The sequence below is a fragment of the Agelaius tricolor genome, unplaced genomic scaffold, assembly GCF_023055355.1.
Source record: "Agelaius tricolor isolate 1412-34295 unplaced genomic scaffold, bAgeTri1.0.p SCAF_10, whole genome shotgun sequence".
NCBI classification, from domain to species: domain Eukaryota; kingdom Metazoa; phylum Chordata; class Aves; order Passeriformes; family Icteridae; genus Agelaius; species Agelaius tricolor.
This window is the reverse complement of record NW_027269270.1, coordinates 30640397-30659528: the sequence shown is the minus strand read 5'-3', so window position 1 is coordinate 30659528 and position 19132 is coordinate 30640397. Positions and strand designations below refer to the sequence as shown.

General features: G+C 40.2%; 1 protein-coding gene and 1 long non-coding RNA gene across 3 annotated transcripts in view; one reads left to right on the top strand and one right to left on the bottom strand.

Annotated features, from left to right (window-relative positions):
* The window catches only part of SPOPL (speckle type BTB/POZ protein like), a 33278-nt gene extending 32489 nt beyond the window's left edge, over nucleotides 1-789 (bottom strand). Inside the window, exon 1 of one of the 2 annotated variants that reach the window (XR_011680425.1) lies at nucleotides 543-788. The gene's annotated coding sequence lies outside the window, so the exon portion shown is untranslated. Of the gene's footprint in view, nucleotides 1-542 lie in introns of both variants that reach the window. The other variant, XM_071435452.1, reaches the window with a different exon arrangement.
* Nucleotides 790-839: 50 nt separating this feature from the next.
* On the top strand, nucleotides 840-2112 carry LOC139593918 (uncharacterized). Its single transcript, XR_011680424.1, has 2 exons — nucleotides 840-1176; nucleotides 1769-2112. It is a non-coding gene; the product is annotated as an uncharacterized lncRNA (long non-coding RNA).
* The last annotated feature ends 17020 nt before the right edge of the window (nucleotides 2113-19132 follow it).

The window sequence follows — 19132 nt, the reverse complement described above, 5'->3', positions numbered from 1 at the left end:
CGGACTCCCGGGAATTTCAGCAGACGACATCATCAGGTGAAACCAGCCTGAGTCAACTCCACTTCCTGACCAGGGCTAAGATGGTGCGCGCCGCCGGTGAACCGAGGGGAGCTTTGCTCGCACACCATCCACCGAACCCTGCCACAAACTTTGCCGCAGCCCAAACACGGCGAGCAACCAGAAACACCTCCCAGCCAACACCCCCCTCCCCCGCCGCCTCCTTTTGCTTTCTCACACGGCGTCAACTTCCCAAACCAAACCGCACTGGGGGGTATTGAGGGCACGGGCGGAGAACGAGCTCGGGGCTCCCCGCGGCCGAGGGGCGGGCAGCGCTCACCCGGGGCCTGCGGGAGCCCGAGGCGGGCACCGCTGGATGCAGGGATCGCCAGAGCCCCGGACCGCGCACAGCCGACACCGCCCGGCCCGGAGCACGGCGGCCCGGCCCGGCCCGGCCCTCCCGCAGCACCTCGCGGCGCTGCCCGAGGCCACAACAAAGGCTTTTCCCCCCTCACCCCTTACCCCCGGCCCGGCCCGGCACGTACCGGATCGCGGCGCTGGCGGGGCGGCGCGGCGGGGCTCATTCCGCCGGGGCGGGGACGCTGTGACGGTCACCGGCGCCCGGCGGGAGGCAAAGGCGGCGAGCCCGGGCGGCGGCGGAGCCGCATCGCTGCCCCCGCGCCGAGTCCCGCTGCTGCCGGCCGTGCCCGCCCCGCGCTCGGCACCTCCCGGCTCCCGCACGGCCCCGCTCCCGCCGCACTTCCGGGAGGGAGCGGTCACGCGGCCGCGGGACGCGCCGCTTCCATCCGGGAACGCGCGCGGGGCGGGGCGGGAGCCGAGTGGGCCGGGCCGAGCCGGGCCGAGCCAAACCGAGCCAAACAAAACCAAACGCTTTGGGTGAACGCTCCTGAGGGCTCCAGCCTCTCCTCGGGGCTCGCAGAGTTATCCCAGAGCACAGGGCGCAGGACCGCGTCCCGATGGTTCTGGAGTATCTCCGCTCCTCACCCTCTCCGGGCAGTCTGTTCCAGAAAGAAGCTGTGCTCTTCCCCGTGCTCCGGTGGAGCTTCCTGTGCCTTCCCCTGGCCTCGTGTTCCCTCTCTTGCCCGTCCAGAAGGATGGGGCGCCTCTCCTGAGGGGCTGGGACAAAGGGATTGTTCAGCCTGAAAAGAGAAGCTTGGGGTGAGCCAACTGTGGCCTTGCAGTACTTGAGGGGAACTTACTGGGAAGATGATGCAAGGATATTTACATAGCACGTAGCACAGGACAAGGGGGAATGGGTTCAGATGGAGAGAGTGGGTTTAGATCAGATATTAGGGGAAAAAACATAAATTTTGAAGGTGGTGAGGCCCTGGCACAGGTTTCTGTGGCTGCCCCATCCCTGCAGGTGTTCAAGGCCAGGTCAGACAGGGCTTGGAGCCACCTGGGATAAGGGAAGGTGTCCCTGCCACGACAGGGCGTGGAACAAGATGATCATCAAGGTCACCTAACCCAAAGCATTCCATGGTTCTCTTGCTTGGCACCACCAAGAAGACCCTGATATAGTATTCCTGGCACCCCTTTAGGTATTTATACACTTTAATGAGGTCCCCTCTCAACTCTTTCTTCTCAAGGCTTAACAGGCCCAGCTCCCTCAGCCTTTCCTCATAAGAGAAATGTTCCAGTCCCCCAATTATCCTCATTGCCCTCCTCTGGACCTGTGCTCCAAATGGTCAGCAGGGCTCCTCTGAGGACTCCTTATTTACTTATTTTTTAATTTTGTTTTGTTTTTCAGATAATGTTGACCTGAAATTGACACTCGCCAGCTCCATCTGCTCCCCAGTAATGGGGCTGGAGAAGAGCCAGTCCTCAGTGACTTTTTCCCCACGTTAAGAGCTGATGTTGGGCTCTCAGCTTCTAACCCTGCCCACAGACCTGCTCCAGCCTGGCACACACACAGGCTTCAGTATCTTCAGTCCACAGCCCCTGACCAGGAATCTTCTGCTCCCTCCACAAATGTTCACCACCCAGCAGTTCTCAGCTGTTGGTCAGATCTGTTTCCTTTAGAACCAGGTGAATTTCTCTACACCACTGAAGTAGTTGCTTCTAAAAATAAATGGTGTGATAATTTGTAAATTACATGCACAGTAAAATTCCCTGTGGAGGTCTGAAAATAAAACTTAAGCAATATGTTTTTCAAACAAACAGGGCTTTACAGAAAACATTCTCTATGGAGACAATTAAGACCCAGTGACACCTTAATTGCTTCTGTTGAGAATGAGTACTAAGAATACACACACAGAGCATTGTGCTGTGTAAGGATACCCGGGCTAGCAAGGTCTCAAAATCGATACAACTGCATTAGTGAGGCTCAGAGCCCTGGATAATTCATCCTGCAGAGAAAAACTGCACTGACAGGGCCATACTGCCTTTGGTAGTACGGGTTCTCTCAGAACTATTTCATGAACCTGTTCAGCACTGCACTCTATTTTCAGATGTCTCAGCAGTTTTTGTTTATTTGGAATCTTTTTCACACCAGCCCTTTTAGGAAACAGCTTTACATCCACAGCCAGTGCTTACTCCATTTAGTGAGCAGGATTCTTGCAGGGGGACCAGGCTGCTTTTATTTTGCCCACTACTTAGAAGAGAACACAGTAAACATTTGTCATGTTGAGAAACACAAACAGAACACAGAGTATCAGAATGTTTGGTCTTGTGAGCTGAACAGTTGAGTGATTGGAGATTGTTGCAACTGGGAAGTGAAAGATGACCATTCTTTCATAGGGCAGAATTCAGTCACTCTTAGTGAAAATCAGGGGTGCATTCCTATTTGTAACTGAAGAGTCTACAATGGGAATCTTAGGATTTAAATAGAGTAACCTGGCACATAAGAAAATCAGTAAGTGAATCTTTGTGTCTAGTAACCATCACCTCCCTTAAATCCCACTCTAGAGAAAGTCTGCAAAGATGAATCATTAACAGAAGTTGTGGAAAACATGCATATTTGCCAGCAGTCAAAAGGTGAGATTACAGCTCATGCATCCCTTGGGATGAAAAGTTCCTTTGCTCACCCTCGGATATTGTGGGGGTGTGTAAATGGGGACCAAGCAGAGCAGCTGCCACCTTCCAGATCTGGAGTCCCCACTTGGTTTTAGCAGAAGTTTAACTTATTTTCCTGAACTTCTCATCCACTGCTTAGTTCTGTTTCCTGCTATTCCCCCTCACATTCCCATTTTTGCACCCTCTCAGTGCTGAATTGAAGTGCCCCATGTAGTGTTGGTTTGTTGTATAACACAAAGGTGAAATTCTGTCTCTTCAGGAGGCATCAGTGTGATTTGCATTTTGGCAGCACTTGGTGGGTCAATTGAGATAAGTGACCCTTCATGCCAAATGTTTTATACCAAACACAGAGTTTGTAATCTAGTTATGACAGAAATGGTAGAGAAAAACAAGGCAGGGTGAAGTGATTAAGCACGCTTCCAGAACAAAGATTTTGGCAGAGACCAGAGGAAGGACAAAACTTTCCTGGGTTCAGAGTGAGTGCCCTGGGTCATGCTTCCTCAGACCAGGCAGGAGGACTCACAGGAATATAGTCTTACAATATACACCATTTTCTGGCAACCCCTTGGTGGTATTTATATATATTGGTGGCAACCAATATATATTTATATATATTCTGGCAACCCCTTGGTGGTATTTATATACTTTCCAAAAAATGTTCACAGAAAGAGACTATGCTAGTTTATTTTCCTAAATAAAACTCAATACTAAATGTATTTAATTTCCAAATTACATCCTGGGAAACTATATTTCTAAAGACACCTGAAGAAAGCACAATGGCTGTTGTAGTTGTTTTTAATTGTACACAGAGCCAGCAGTACTGACTCTCTATTTAGACTGCCCATCACTTCTCATTATGACAAGCTCTCAATGCACACATTTCTGTGTGGGGAAGGGTTGTTTAATGTGAAAGGCCTCTAAAATAATTTTACTTATTGCTCCTAGAAAGATTAAGAAGGCATATTAACATACAGCTATAAAAGGATTAGTATGTGGAGATTTTCAGTGCTCTAGTCTGGGCAGGCAGTACAGTGTGATCAAGTTTCAGGCTGTTGGGAGTTTCACCTTAGATAAACCCCTCAAAACACAAATTCTGTCTGCTGTAGTTTTAAACATGGTATTTCTTGTGCTTCTGTTTGAAATACGATTTATTCTAGGTTGTTGATGAGATTTCTTCCCCCTTGTTTTGTGGTATGAGGTGAGCTGAATTCAGCTGCTGCACATGGTGATGTTAACTCCCAGGGCCTGTAAATAGATTGGTTTTAGTATTACTCCCACAGATTTAAGGGAAGTACTTGCATATGTAAACATGAATTGAAGTGATTTGCAAAATGCAGTTATGAGTGGAAGCCATTCTCCAGTCAATAAGTAGTCACATTTCAATAGTGAAATTATATATCCTAATTACAGATTCATCATAAATCTCTGAGATATTTCTGCTGAAAGGAGCCATTTATATACATATGTGTAAGCACATTGCTGCAATAAGTTTTCAAGATCCACAACAGGATTATGTCACTAAAATAACATATTTGAAAGAAATTAAAGACAGGAATATTAATTTAATCTGTTTCTTAATCAGTATAATTATTTCATTAACATATTCTAGAGAAATCCATTGCAAGCAACCCAAGAGAGGGCAAGTATTACATGATTTCTGTTTTCTTTTCCTGTCTGTTGTCCAAATGTGAGCACTTTCTGGAGGAATCATGATAAATCCGTAGCATCTTATTTCATTCAACCTTATTTACTTTTAACAGAGCCAGCAGACAACACTGCAAATGTGCTGCCAAGATGTATGGGTGACTTTGCATTAAGTAAATGCAAAGGCAGATCTAGCTGATATAAATCACTATTATATGGGCAGTTTTAATAGAGTGAAAAATTTCAGCAGGAAAGTTTTTTGTCTTTTTGTAATAGAGGGGCTTCAGAATTTGAATTGCTTTTTGGAATTTAAAGTTCCAGGGTATAAAGATATTACTCAATTTAGAGTGACTTTTCCACCTTAAATTATTTTTATATTTTCCTGGACTTCCTTTCTGAAAAAGAAAAGAAAATAATAAAACTGCTAAGCCATGACAATCAACTAATTTCCTACAAAGTGGTGATACAGCCCTGAAATTATTTAGTAGTGTTTTAACAGAATGTGTCTTCAATTGCAAAGGTCAGTGTTTTGAAGCCAGCACTCTTCACTGTGAAATATCTGCTAATTTTGCAGGAAGGTTTCAGCCAAGATGCAGTTTCTCCTGAGAGAGGAGGGTGACACTGGAGGAGTGAAGTGTTCCTGCCAGTGGCTGCAGCACAGAGCCTGACTGGGGGTGAGTCACAGCCAAGGCTCTGTTTTTCCTGATTCAGTGTGAGTTTTGATCTTCTATCTTTCACCACAGAGAAAAAACACCAAGCTACTGTAACCACCAAGTCTTCTCTGTTTATACTTTGCATAAGCAAACACTAGTTTTAGCAGGGGCTTGAACTTGGGACTTCCAAACTTTGCCTGAGCTCAGCAGCTGCTGGGTGTGAGCTTCCCTTTCTTCTTCCATTAAAACAAATAAATAAACACTGGACAGATTTTCATGCAAAATGTGAAAACATTTCAGTTTTCTAACTTTCACAAGACAGGCACAGGTTTCCCAAATAGTTTCAGTCAGTTTTTCAACACATTTTATTTCAAAAGGTGCTTATATGTTATTAGTGTTAAAAAAGAATTATTAAAAAGAATTTGCTTTGTATTGTCATGCTCCTTTCCTTCAGTTTCTGTGTTTGTGCTATTCACTGTTATGCCTTAAAATAGAGAGCAAGGACTTCAAAGCAGGTATCCTATCTTCCTGTGGATATTTCTTTAATTCATAATGGCAGAAAACTTCCTGTAAACTGGTTGCAGCAATGCAAAACAATAATTTTTCTGCAGAATGATGAGCTGCAAATCACTGACCATCTTTGCTTTATTCCTCCCCAGTATTTTCTTATGTAGTATCACCAGTTTCTTGTCAAAAATACCCCATATGCATCCCAAAAAATCTTCTGATTTTGTACTTAGTTTTTCTTCATTCATATTTGCCAGAACTCCACAACCATGATGGCTGTGTAACCATGTGCTGTGTCCCAGGTTGTTTCTCCTTTACTCTCCCTTCACTGAGGGTCACAAGTGAGATGGCAAACCAGGGGCATTATTTGATCTGCTCAGCAAGTCACAATCCTGACAGCCACAACTGGATGTGGTAACATGTTTTATAATAGTTTCTTCAAGGAATTTTTTTTTTTTAATATTTCTTTGTCAAATTAATTGATTCTTTTCAGACCTTGCTAGAGGAGAGAAAATCTCTTTAAAGTTCTTTAAAGCAAATAAGCATTCCTCTTCTTAAAAAAAAAAAGTAAAATCAAACCCTGTGGTTTTAAATGTTATGCCACATTTGTCCTTCTCTACTTCCTTCTGCTCTCCAAACTCCACTGAAACACAAAGGGACTTCCCTTCTACAGACTTCAGAGAGTGTGGAAACTTCTTTTTGTACCAGAAAGCAAAAAAGAACAAATGCTGCTTTGTGGCTTATACTCATAAATTTGATAATGAAGCCAAATGTAGTCTCTTCCTCATTTCAATACCAAATTGCTTTTAAAATGTCTTTAAAAGTAACTTTCATAGAGAGAACAAGCATGAAGTTCTGAATTTTATGAAAGCCCCAAACATCATTATTTATAAATAGAGATATGGCCAGCATCTGAACACAATTCAGTTGGCTCAGAGAGCCTGTGAACAGACTCTCAGAAGAATCCAGATTCTTCACTGAATGAAGATCAAGCTGCTAAGGCACATTTAGAGGAAAAACCACACCTCAGTTCAGTTGTGTCAGAAAGAAAAGTTGTTTTGAGCTTTATTACCCTTTTTGATTGTGAGATCCTGTGGTGTTGCCTCTTGAAACAGCCTCCTGCTTCCCAGCTGATAAACAAAATCCGTAGTTATGCTGCTCACAGGAGTACATTTCAATATTAATATTCCCCAAATTCTTGAGTTTCATGACAGGACTTGGTATGATTGTCTCTATGCATGGTAAAAACCCCCATATTCCTTCTAACATAGCATTTTATAGGACTGACCTCTTCTGTGATACTTTACAAACCAAACTTTTTTAGCATGGAGCACTAAATATAAAATACATATGTATAAAATACATAACATTTAATAAGGACTAAAATAAATCAGACATTGTCATTCCACTAAATGCCTATTTTTATTCCTGCCAAATATGCATAACAAACAATTGGATATTTACTGATTGTTGCACAATCATTTACCCATGGATTTATGAGTTACACATGAAATTGCCTATTTTGTTCAGTTCTGCATATCCCACCAAAACATCCTGTATTTTCTTATTCTTTTTTTTCCCTATTGTGCAATTTTTTGGGTAGGAAATCGTACACTGGGGAAAAAATGGATTGGGGGTAAATTATTAAATTTGAAGCTCATGCCTTCATGTTTTACACGTGATTTGGCCTCGGTTAATTCAGGAAGTTAATTAATCCCTAATGAAACATGCTTTTGCTGTGTATCAAACAGCATTTTTTTTGACCATAAAATGTTTTTCATAATTTTTTATGGGCAATTAAAGCATTCTACTGGCTTTTTTTTTCTAATTTTTTGATTTCACCGTCCTCACAAAAGACATAATTTACATAGCTTTATTCACCACTACTGTCTATAATTAATCTGGACATACGGTTTTAATAAAATTTAAGTACTTAAAGTATAAGACTGTACTCCAAGTTAATTTTAAAGTGTGTTGAACCATGTAGACTAGATAATAAGCAATATTATATATATATGTATAACAATATCTTGTTAGATATATATATATATATATAGAGAGAGAGAGAGAGAGATAACAATATCTTCAGTAGTCAAAATAATATAACCTGTGGAATAAGGTTGAGTTTTTGTAGGAAATTCTCCAAAGCAAAGTGATTCCTGAGTTTTGCTGAAGAGATATGGGCTCACTGAATTTCATCTCTAAGAAATATTGGAGATTTACATACAAGTTTCCCCATTCCTTGTGAATAGATGTAAGGACAAATGGCATATTCTGAATACCAGAAAAAAGCACCAAACAACATTCAGGTTTATTGGAAGGATCCCAATGCAAATGCTAAATACCAAGCTGGGAACACAGAACAGCCCCATGGTAATTTCTAACAGAATTGTGCCAGATATTTGAAATTTTGATGAAGCCAACCTTTTATTTTAAGACAATACAGGTGTTTCTTACTTTTTTTTTTCTTTTGTCATCTACTTAGGCTTAACACCTTTTTACCTATCAATGTGTGCTGTAAGTGCTGTAGTTCTCCTTAGCAAAGATTTTGCACTGTTGATGTTTTCATCCACTTCATTTCTCCTTGCTGGCAAGCATTTAATGTCTCTAGACATATTATGATTCATAAGATGAATAGCTTCCCCCTGCTCTGGGATTCAAGAGACCAGCATGGAAGTATCCTATTCCTAGAGCAGAATCTCAGATGAATAACGTGGTATGACAAGTGCACCACTCACTGATGGAGATCTGCTGGAGTCCCTTCAGCAGCTAAAAACTGCTGCTCAGGAAGAGGTAAAAGCAGATAGAGGGCTTCTGAGTCAGATTTTGTAGTGGTAAAACAGGGTTAAAATCATTTTGCAATACTGTACTTGGATGCAAACTTCATTTGAGATATCAGCTTTCAACTGCTTCACCATATTTACATAACACAAAAGCTAATTAGTGACAAATATTATGCAGAAAACTCCTGTGCACATTAGGCTTAGGTCAACATTCCACTTATATCAAAAGGTGAAAGTAGCTTCATTTTTTTAAAAAAAGAGTCTGTTGACACCATTGATTTGGAAAGATGTTATATTATTATATTTATTTATTGTTATATTATCATGTTTATTCATTCTGTATCTCTTTATTAAAAAAGAATTTGCCTTAGTTATCACAAGCATATATTAAAGTAACAACTTTATTGTAATCCAAAATTCAGGTGTCTAATTGCTTTCGATTCTTTCTTGTTTTATACTTTGAATACTTAAAATTAAATAGTTGATATTTAGAACCAGATATTTTAATGTGGCTGTTTTATGCCTGAGTATCTCTGTTAAATTCAACAGAATTATTCATAGTGGTACAGAAGGTGACTCAGTAATGGTCATATCCAGAAAGCAGGAATTCACTGTGGAACAACTGCAAGATATTGTGTTTAAATTCAGAAAACATAAATAATAGCTCCCTAGTGAGTTTTAGGGAAAAAGACCAGATAGGTCTGGTCTTTTCCAGATCAGACTGATATCAAACAGATATCTTGTATTTCAGTTGTTCAATAATCCAAAACTGGAATGTCCTTTGAATTTTAGTATTTCGAGGTATTTACACAAGCATATAACCTAGATAATTAAAAAGGAATAAGTTAAATATGATCATTCTGGAAAACTACCTTGAACTCTCTTTAAGTGCCAATGAAACTTGAAATACGTTCTCTCAAAGTCATTGACAGTCATGGCTGCAACTCTAAAAAATGTGTTCTAAGAACACAAGGATTGGATTTGTCATCTGAACCACCTGTTTGGCCCTGCAAGTTTTAACATCAGAGAAGATGACAGCATCATCTCAAAATGAAGAGATTCACAGGAAGCTGTGGTATAATGGAATACCTTGAGGCTTTTCTCTGAGTCATCTCTCCCTGATGGCAATTTTAAGGTCACTCTTGAATATGGACAATTTATTCTGGAGACAAGAAACAATACTTGCCAAGAAACAAACAGAGATCAATTGGTACAACACATGACTGTAGTGCAGTTAATCAAAGTGCCTTTGAAATACTTTTTATTTGCAGCTTTGGTATTCTGTTGTTCTAGAAATCAGTTCTAATTTTTCATTCAGTATTTTAGGAAGGAGTCTGAATTCCATAATATCTGGATGGAGAATGATTTAGTTTCAGTGCTTTGATCAGTCTTTGTTGACAAAACTTCATCAACCATTACTGAGTTCGATTTTTTAGTTTTCATTTTAAAAATTTTATGCAAGGAAGACTTTTCACAAATACTAATTCCTTGGAGTTACAGGCTAACTCAGAACCCAAAACAGAGAGGGAAATTTCCAACTGTTGATCTCAGTTAATGTCATTTCTGCTTGCTTCTAGTTCCTTGGCTGCTCTGGCTGCTCTGGCTGCTCATGTGCAAGGAGGTGGATAGCTCTTATCTCTTAACTGTGTGCACCTTGTCTCAAATGCTTTTACCAAAGCTTGGGAATTTGGCTCTTTCATACCTAACTGAACAATCACAAGAGGAGCTTAAAAAACTGGTTTATGAGAGTTTCTCATCAGTGACAAACATATTTACTTATAAGAAACATGGATGGTGGTATTGTGTTCCTGTTTTATTTAAAAAGATAAGTCTATCAATATTTTTCTTTGAAATAAATGGAAAGCTGTTTTCCATTCAGCTGGTCTCTTTATCAGAGAATTAGTTATTGAATGGTCAATATTACTTCTTCTTCTCTCTGCTCACTGGATAATAGAGTGCAGATGCACAGAAGGGCTTTCAGAACAATGCAAGAAGAGAGGGAATTTGTGCAAACTCATTTTTACAGATAAGAGAAACCTCTGAGGACTTGAGCCCAGGGCTTCATAGTACAGAACTGCCAGAATGGGTCCTGGGAGCAGTTAGAGACAATGCTGGAAAAGAAAAAACTTGTGCTCCTGACCTTACAACATTTTATTCATAGCAAAGTTGCATTTATAGAGTATGGCATGCTGGTTTAAAAAGCCTTAATTAGATCTTTTGAGTCTCAAACAACTTTACAAGTGCAGGCCCTGTTTGTAACTATTGCTGACCATGGTGCCTCACCTGAAAGAAAGAAATTACCATGGTGTTAGTGCTACCCATGAAGATAAGGCTGAAGTTGAGCAGCAATTCTGGCTGAAAACCTGCAGCATTTGAAGCCTTTTCAATTCCTGTGCTGTAAGGAGTCTTTCATGCAAGTAATAAATTGGATGGCACTTAGATGAGGAGTACAAGTTGAAAGACAGAAGAGTGTAGGCCAGACAGTACAAATCTAAATGCATGGCTGGGGCGTTTGCCACAGTTCTGGGATTTCTGTAAGCAGCAGATAAAGAACAATTTGATTGTAAAGCTCGAGCTGTTACTGTTCAGCATTCCCAAGATGAATTTGATGTCACTGAGCAGATTTATGGCATCCACAACATGGCAGGAAATACAATTAACAAGGCAACACTGCAACACCTACAGAAGATGGTGACGAAGAAAAAATGAAGATAAAATTGGTTTTATTTTTCATTTTTCTTATTCTTTTATTTCTGTACTTTCCCATTGTGAAGCAAGGACATAAAATGATTGACACTGTTACTAGGCATAATGCCTGAAGTACTGGAATAAGTATTTGGTGTCTGGTGAGAACTGTGACCTGGGACAGAAAGAGGCTTTAGAGTGAAAAGGATCAAAACCTGAATAGCCATTAATGCACAACAATTACAAAAGTTCAAGGTAAGGGAACAGGGAACTAGAGCTGGCAGGCACTGTCTGAGAGAGCACACATTGCCTCTTAAGGCAAAGAAAATGCACAAAAAACAGGAACTAAAACACTTAGCCCAAAATATTGCTGAGTGTTTCGTGGGCAGAGGAAATATCCCAGTGTTTGTTCCCTAAAGAAAATGGAAGCTGAAGCACATGCAGGCACACACAGAGGCTACCAAGAAACACAAGTTGTGTGACAAGATTCTCAAATGGACGCTTCTAATGCAGAAAATGAAATCCTGGATGTTATTTTGCCACTGTGCTGTAAGCCCAGTAGCAAACCGGGTTCTGGCTGACCAGCAGAGCTGCAATTTTACTCCAGCAACACTGATAAGCAACTGGTACGTGACCATGAGAGAGAACTTGAGCATTGCAGGACCAGTGGACTGGCTGTCAAAACATTCATCCCAAGATGATGCATTGTTGCCTGGATTTTTAAACTACTGGCACAGAAATACTCTATGTTGCAAGAAAACTGCCTCCCAAAACAACTGGGTAAATCTCACATAAGCCATTAATTTATCTACCATAGAAATGTTTCACTTTTTTTCTAAAATCAAATTAATTTTTTTCTGCTTTTTTTTTACATTAAATTGACTTCTAAAATGTTTCCTAATGAAAAACCAAAATGAAATCATTGTATAACCTAGACACAAAATATTTCTTCTAAAATGTGTTGACTTCTCCCATTACCTTCCATTTTTGACACTTACCCAGACAAAATGTAACTCAAAATCACAAATAACTTGGGTTCTCTTCAGTATTTTGGCAAATAAAATAGTATTTGGCCATGGGAATCAAGGAACTTGTGCCATAAAAATGAAAAATTGTGCCTTGATATTGAGTAGCAGGCAGAACTCACTGCTCTGGAATAAGGAGCTGGTTCCACTTTCCACATGAGAGACAGGGCAAAGCCTGAGTTGACAAATCTGTCCAGGAGAACCAGAGAGTTTTGTGAATACAAAATTCTCTGTGAATTCCTGTGTTATGTTCACACCTCACATTTTCACAAACCCCAGTCTTTGTTCTAACAGAATCTCACAAGTGACACAATTACAGAAGTAGACTAGCAAACATTCAAACTGACAGAACATAAAATGTTCTCAGTTCAGTGGCTTGGATATAAGCTAAAAGCAAAGAACACAGCACATGTTTCTGCACTTGAAAAGCTTCCCCCAGAATCTTCTTTCAGGGACAGCTTGAAAAGACAAATTGTACTGGAGTTTTCCAATCTGTCACAGTAGAGAAAAGCTTCTGAGCTGTAGAGAGATGCCTGAGAATTAAAAATATATCATTTCATCTGAGAATTTATAAACCTTTCTAGTTCAGTTGGGTTTTTTCTGTCCCTTTGATTATCAGAAATACACCTTCCAACTCTTATCCAGATACAAACTACCAAAACGACTGTAACAATCCAAACCAAGTGTTGCAGTGTTGATTTTTTTGGGTATATTTTTAATGATAGTTCTTTCTTCAAAATTTAAATATCAATCTAGAGCAAAAGGAGGAAGTATTTTAATGTGAACTCCAGGCCGAAGATGATCATCCATACTGTAGGAAGCTGGAATCCATGCTCAGTGATCTCACTGAAAAAAACAAAGCAGTGCAAATGAGAAGTTATTGTCTCTCATGCAAGAAAAGAGATTTTTTAAAACCCTAAAAAACAAGTTTCATTTTAAGGCTAATGAAAAACTTGGCCAATCTCTGACTTAAAATATGTGGATTTAGCCTGGGAGATTTTCATTTTTATGAGAAATCTGCATCAGTGCACAAGAATAGGTGGAATCTCATCATGCTCTGACATGATGCACATAAAATTGAAAAAGAACCCTGTGTTTTGTGATCAAGTGATTCCTATAAACACAGCTTTCTTGGTGTCTGCCTGTTCAGTGCTCATCAATGATCATCTGTAGAGCTGTATTTTCATATGAACTCTGTTTTAGCATGATGTCATGGGTCATAACCTTTACAGTTTGGTGAAGTTCTCAAAGATCATAATTTACAGTTCATTTTCTTCTTGGGATTTTTCTTATTGGGAACTACACCAACTGCAGGTTTTATTTTCTTTTCCTCAATGAAGGTTCATATAAACTTTTCAGTTAAGCATTTTGATTAAGTGAATCATGAAGGCTTTCTGTGAAGTCAGTCACGATATTCATGTTTTACAAATGGGGAAGATGAGGAACAGAGAAAGAAAGTGACTTTCATGGTGATACTGTGAGTGGCAAGGCTGGGAATAGAAACTGGAGATCTTTACTGCCAGATCCATTCTACTGGATGGCAACCATTCCCTACTAGTCCTTATTTTTCCATAGTTTGCTTTTTTAAAGTCATGATCCTTGTGGGTTTACAGATAGTATGGTAAGTGAGGTAATCACTCATTGATGTTAGCAATGTCATGCAATTTTAGTGCAAAATAGTAAAAGGTAAACACTCCAGTGGAGTGTTTGGAGTGTTTCTCCAAAACATTCTGGCCATGTTTTGGAGAATTTTTTTTTTTTTAAACAGATCTTAATTCTGACTCTTTAAAACATTCAAAAATTAGAAGAGAGTTCAAGAAATGGACTTGTAAATTTCAGGAAATTATCAAAAACATTCAAAGAAATTGTTGTAAAAATGAGAGTGTAGAAAGCTTGTAGTGCCTCAAGGAAAAGGAAATGTGTAGTGGATTTGAAGTTGTAGTAAATTAGGATTTTGAACTCCAGCTGCCCAATCAGAAAAATCTTGTGTTCCACCTGCAAACCATTATCTCACATAAATTTAATTTGCCAGTTAAGATGCTGTTTTCATGTCATGGTAGAAAACCTTTCTCAGCATCATCGTTGTTCTGGATAATTCATCAGGAGTGCAGTTTGCATCTGTGGCTGGTGGAACAGATTTACATGGCAGAGTGGTTTGATCCTGCCCAGATCTGGTTTTGATGTTTGCAGTCACAGCCTGAGCCAGAATGAACAATGACCAATCTGGAAGGAATTCCAAAGTCATCACTTGTTTTGCTGTGGTGAAAATCTCTCCAGACATGATTCTGTTTCCATTCTCTGGCTCATTTCTTTGACCTGTCCCCGAGCAGGGTCATTCTCTGATTGTGTTTGAAGATTTAGATAGAAGAACCACTTCCTGAGCTCTTACCCCACCTGCTCTTGGACAGACCCAGCTGTTTCTTTTAAAAATACACTCTTGCAAATTTTACACCTGAGCTGGCTGGCCCCTTACCAGCAGGTTATGTTGAGGAACTCCACATCTGTTGCTTTACGGAGCTGGGTTGTGCAGAAAAGCTGCATGAAATGGGTTCAGACACTAAATAATAACAAGTTTCAGCCTAGAGTAAGATTGTTATGCCTGAATTATGAGCCTTCTGTAATAGAAACTGTAAGGGAAATTCTAACAGGCTATTAATTGTAGGAGTGCCAATATATTAAGGTTTAACATTAAGATGAGTAATTTTCTAAAGGTATATACTAAGCAATTTCAGTTCTTTTTACTTGCTTCATTAGGAGGAAATTCTTTGCAGCTGCATTTCCAATAAATATGTGTGCTGATTTAAGAGCTCCTGTATTGGAGTCAGTCAGCCCTGCCAAGGCTCAGAAAACACCACGATCCTAAAGCCATCAGGGTTGTACTGAGGTTACATGCACCTCTCTGCCTTTGGCTTGCTCTAATCTTCATCTGATCTGTGGTAAATTCATGCTGACTGTTGTCACCCTCAAGGAAATGAAGTAAGATTAAGGTTTCTAAGAGTATAAAGTTCTGAAAATGAATATCATGGTCCCGAAGCCTCTTGGCTGTTTTGGGAAATGGTACAAGTCCACTGGTCATGATATTTTGTTCAGTTGACAGAACTGTTTTGTGGAAAGGCTGAAACTTCTCCTTTGAGAAGGGCAGTTTCAGTGAGTCTTGGCCAGTGAAGGATTCCCTGAAATTCTGCCTGAAATTTCATACACAGAGGGAGAGAATCAGTTCAGAATTATCTATAGCATGGTGGCTCTGTCACACAGCAAGAGAAGAAAGCTGGCTCAAGTCTCTTCTCTGCCTGGCTCACATCAAGGATTTGAGTCTCAGTTGAGATCTTTTGTCATAGCACTCACTTCACCTCATCCAATTATTTTTAAATATTTACATGCACTAGAATGGTTCTTTGGAAAGATATTGAGAAAAAGGAAATAAGGATTGACTTCTAATAAATTAAAAAAAAAAAAAAATCTGAGTCAGAGCTCTTTTATCCAGGTCTCATTCTTCAGGAGTGGATTGTGTGAAGTTCACAATAGATGTGCATAAATACATTAGCCACAAATCAATGTGATAACCAGAGAAGCTTTGACATAAAAGTGCTAACTCTAGGCACATTTACAAAGGATACACAGCAGAGTTCTACACTGAAGCTAGAACTGCATCTACAAAAGTAATTCTTGTCACTGAAAGAAGACAACAATTTGGTTACTATGAAGAATCATCTGCATTGGGCTCCTTCTAGCTGTGCATGAGATATTAAGATTATTTTCCTCCATTACTGGTTCGCCTCTGCTCTTCCTGTGCCGAGCCTCTGTGTTTGCTGTGGGCACAAATTTGTGTTGTATCACTGTAGAAGTGCTTGCCACTGTGTATCTGGATGCTGAGGTGAATTTGGGGAACAGGCCCCTCTGCCAGAAACAACTGAGTGAAAAATATCTATCACCATAAATAGTCCCTTATTTTTCCTGAATATTCATATTCTTATGGGAAGTATTTCCATACACTTCCCTTAAAGGAATGAAGTGTTTGGAAAGCCTAAAAGAACAAAGAAAATATCACTTCCTCTAACTAAGCATCCCTAAAATGTTAAACATAATTTTCAGAATACACAAAAATATCTGTTACTTCATTTGACTTGCTCCAAAAAAAAATTGGTTTTCTGCCAGCCTCATCATTCCATAGCTTCTCTTGAAAAGATATTTCCATTTTGAGACCAGTTGCAAAAGAAATTAAGGAATCTCATCAAGGGAATAAAATCAGCTTTATAACAGATGAAACTGGACTATCACAAAAGAAAGAAAATTATTTCTTTTTCATGTTGTTCAGCACTTAATATCTATTGTTATTGAGGTAGATCCAGAAAATTCTTTTTTCTGTCTGTTTAGGGGCACATGCAAGATGGTATCTTCTCACTGTTTTCAGCTGCAAGGTACTTGCAATAGCACTTTGAGCTCCAGGTGGCTTTTCCCAAGATATCTGAGTACTGGGAAATAAAAACTGTGCTCTGTAGGTACCAGGCTGCAGGATCAGTGAAGCTGTTCCAAAATACACAAGCTGAGGCTCTGGCCTGTGAGAGGCAGTGGTGTCCATCTGTACCAGAGCACTGTCAGGAAGGTTTTACACTGGCACCAGCACAAAGCACCTCTGCTTTCTTTTCTCTGCTCTGAAACTCTTTTTCTTAACCGCTTTTCATTACAGCTCTCTCTGGAAAAATACCAGTAATTTAAAGGTTAATAGAATGCTGATGTCACTGTAATTAGAGCAGAGGAAAAACATTTCTGTAATTACTGCTAATGCTTTCCTGCTGTTCAGCCAATAAGATACGGCCCCCAGTCTGAGATGGAAGGTGGGTGTAGAGATCTGTGTGAGCGAGAACTTGTGACAGGGTGATCAGACTGGTGCAGAAATGATGCCTGAGTCACTGGGAGCATGCTGGAAATTGGTCATTAAGCAACCCACCTGGAAAAAATAGAAGTCAAAATGTCAAGGATGAAGATGTCGTAAAAATGCAGTTTATGGCACTGGCTAGCTAAAAAATTCAGGACGTGCACTTAATCAAAATTCTACACTACACAGCATTACAAGTAATCCCATTAGTGTGGGAGTTCTGCATTTTCAAAAATAGCTGTGATGCTGCAGAGCTGACCACACACAGGAGCGTGCGGGAATGACCCCCGGGACAGGGCTGGCACACCCGGACCATTATCCCTAAAGCTGCTTTTTGTTCCGTGCCTGGTCACTCCCCACGGAGTGAGCTGCTGCCTTGAGGTGCACGGAGAGCTCTCTGCTCTGCCTCCCGAGGTGGGGAGTGGCATTTCAGAGCTCACTGGAATAGCTGTGAGCAAACAGAGCAGCTCTGCTTGGCAGGTTTTCTGTTCCACTGATGGGAGACCTCTCAAAATTAAATTTACTGTTATTCAAATTTCTGTATTGTCAACAGATCATATAAAGAGAATAATTGATGCATTGTAGTTGTTTCAAGAAATGTCAAGGAATTCCTTTCCCTGTTTTCCAACAGAAGTTCAAAATTGGTGGGTTTTTACTAGAAGAAGCATTTGTTTGCTTGCACCTAAGACCTTAAGAAAAAAACTCTCTACAAATAAAGCATCATGTGAGTTTTGCTAACTTCAATGCAACTGCATTTTCTCAGTTGCTAATGAAATTCTATACTCTGATGGATGCTCTGATGAAGACACACTAACTTCTTTCTCTAACCCTCCTGGCACAGCACTGGGCTCAGGCTGATTGGCTCTGTCCTTCAGAGCTGCTCCATCCAGTAGCAGCTCAAACATCCTGTGTCCTGTAGTATTTTACAGTGCAGAAATGCCCTAAAACAACTCATCAATGGAGAATAAATCTTGCTGTTGCTCTTTCCACTCTGATACATTTCCCAGATTCTCTTTGGCAGACATGTCATTAGTCACCTCATTGTTTCCACGTGTCACAGTGGATGTGGATTTTAAGAAAAAAAAAAAAGATTTTACGAAAAGGTGGCCACATGAGCTGGCATCCCCCAGAGGAGCTTGGGATGAGAGAAGCAGCATGTGCAGGTGAAGGTCAGAAACACCAGAGGGGAGTTGGAGAATGTGATAATAGACAGGAGCAGATAACAGGAAGAGTTTCACTGCACAGGAGCAAGCAGGGCAGATTAAGAGGAAGATAAATAGGCCTTTGAAACTTCAAATCTTCCCCTTTCCAATTTAACATATGAAAGTGAATTATATCTGAATGCTTATGGGGATCTAAAACTGAGAAATAGCCAAGGTTCTTTTCTGACTTCTTTTCAGTGTTCCAGCAACTCCATTTTCACTGTGAAACACAAGTGGAAGCAAAATGTTCTGAATGGGATCTGTACAGTTCCAAAAGGCATGGTCTCCAGAGATAATCATTACAGCAGCAAGTGTTCCTTTTTGTACTATCTCTGCAGTGATCAGGCTCTGAATGTTGTACCAAACTGTCCCTAAGTGATTTTAGTAATTTGGAATTGCAAATAAGTTATAGTTCAGCTGTAGTACCTCAAATGTAATACTGAAACTGCATCCTGGAGTATATATTTCTGCATTCCTTTTAGGTGGGCTAAACTATCTGATTTTTACCTGGTACTGTGTATATAGTCTGCATTAAATTGTGATCATGATTGAAAAGCTGAGACCTGAGATCTCCATGGTCTCAGGCTTTTTCCTACAGGCCAAATTGATTAATAAGAATTAACACCTGAAGGCTTAGCATAAATTTATTATCTCTAACTCTTTTCAAGCTGTTTTCACTGAGCATGACATGAAGTCTGGACCAAGTAGGTTAGACAATTCAAAT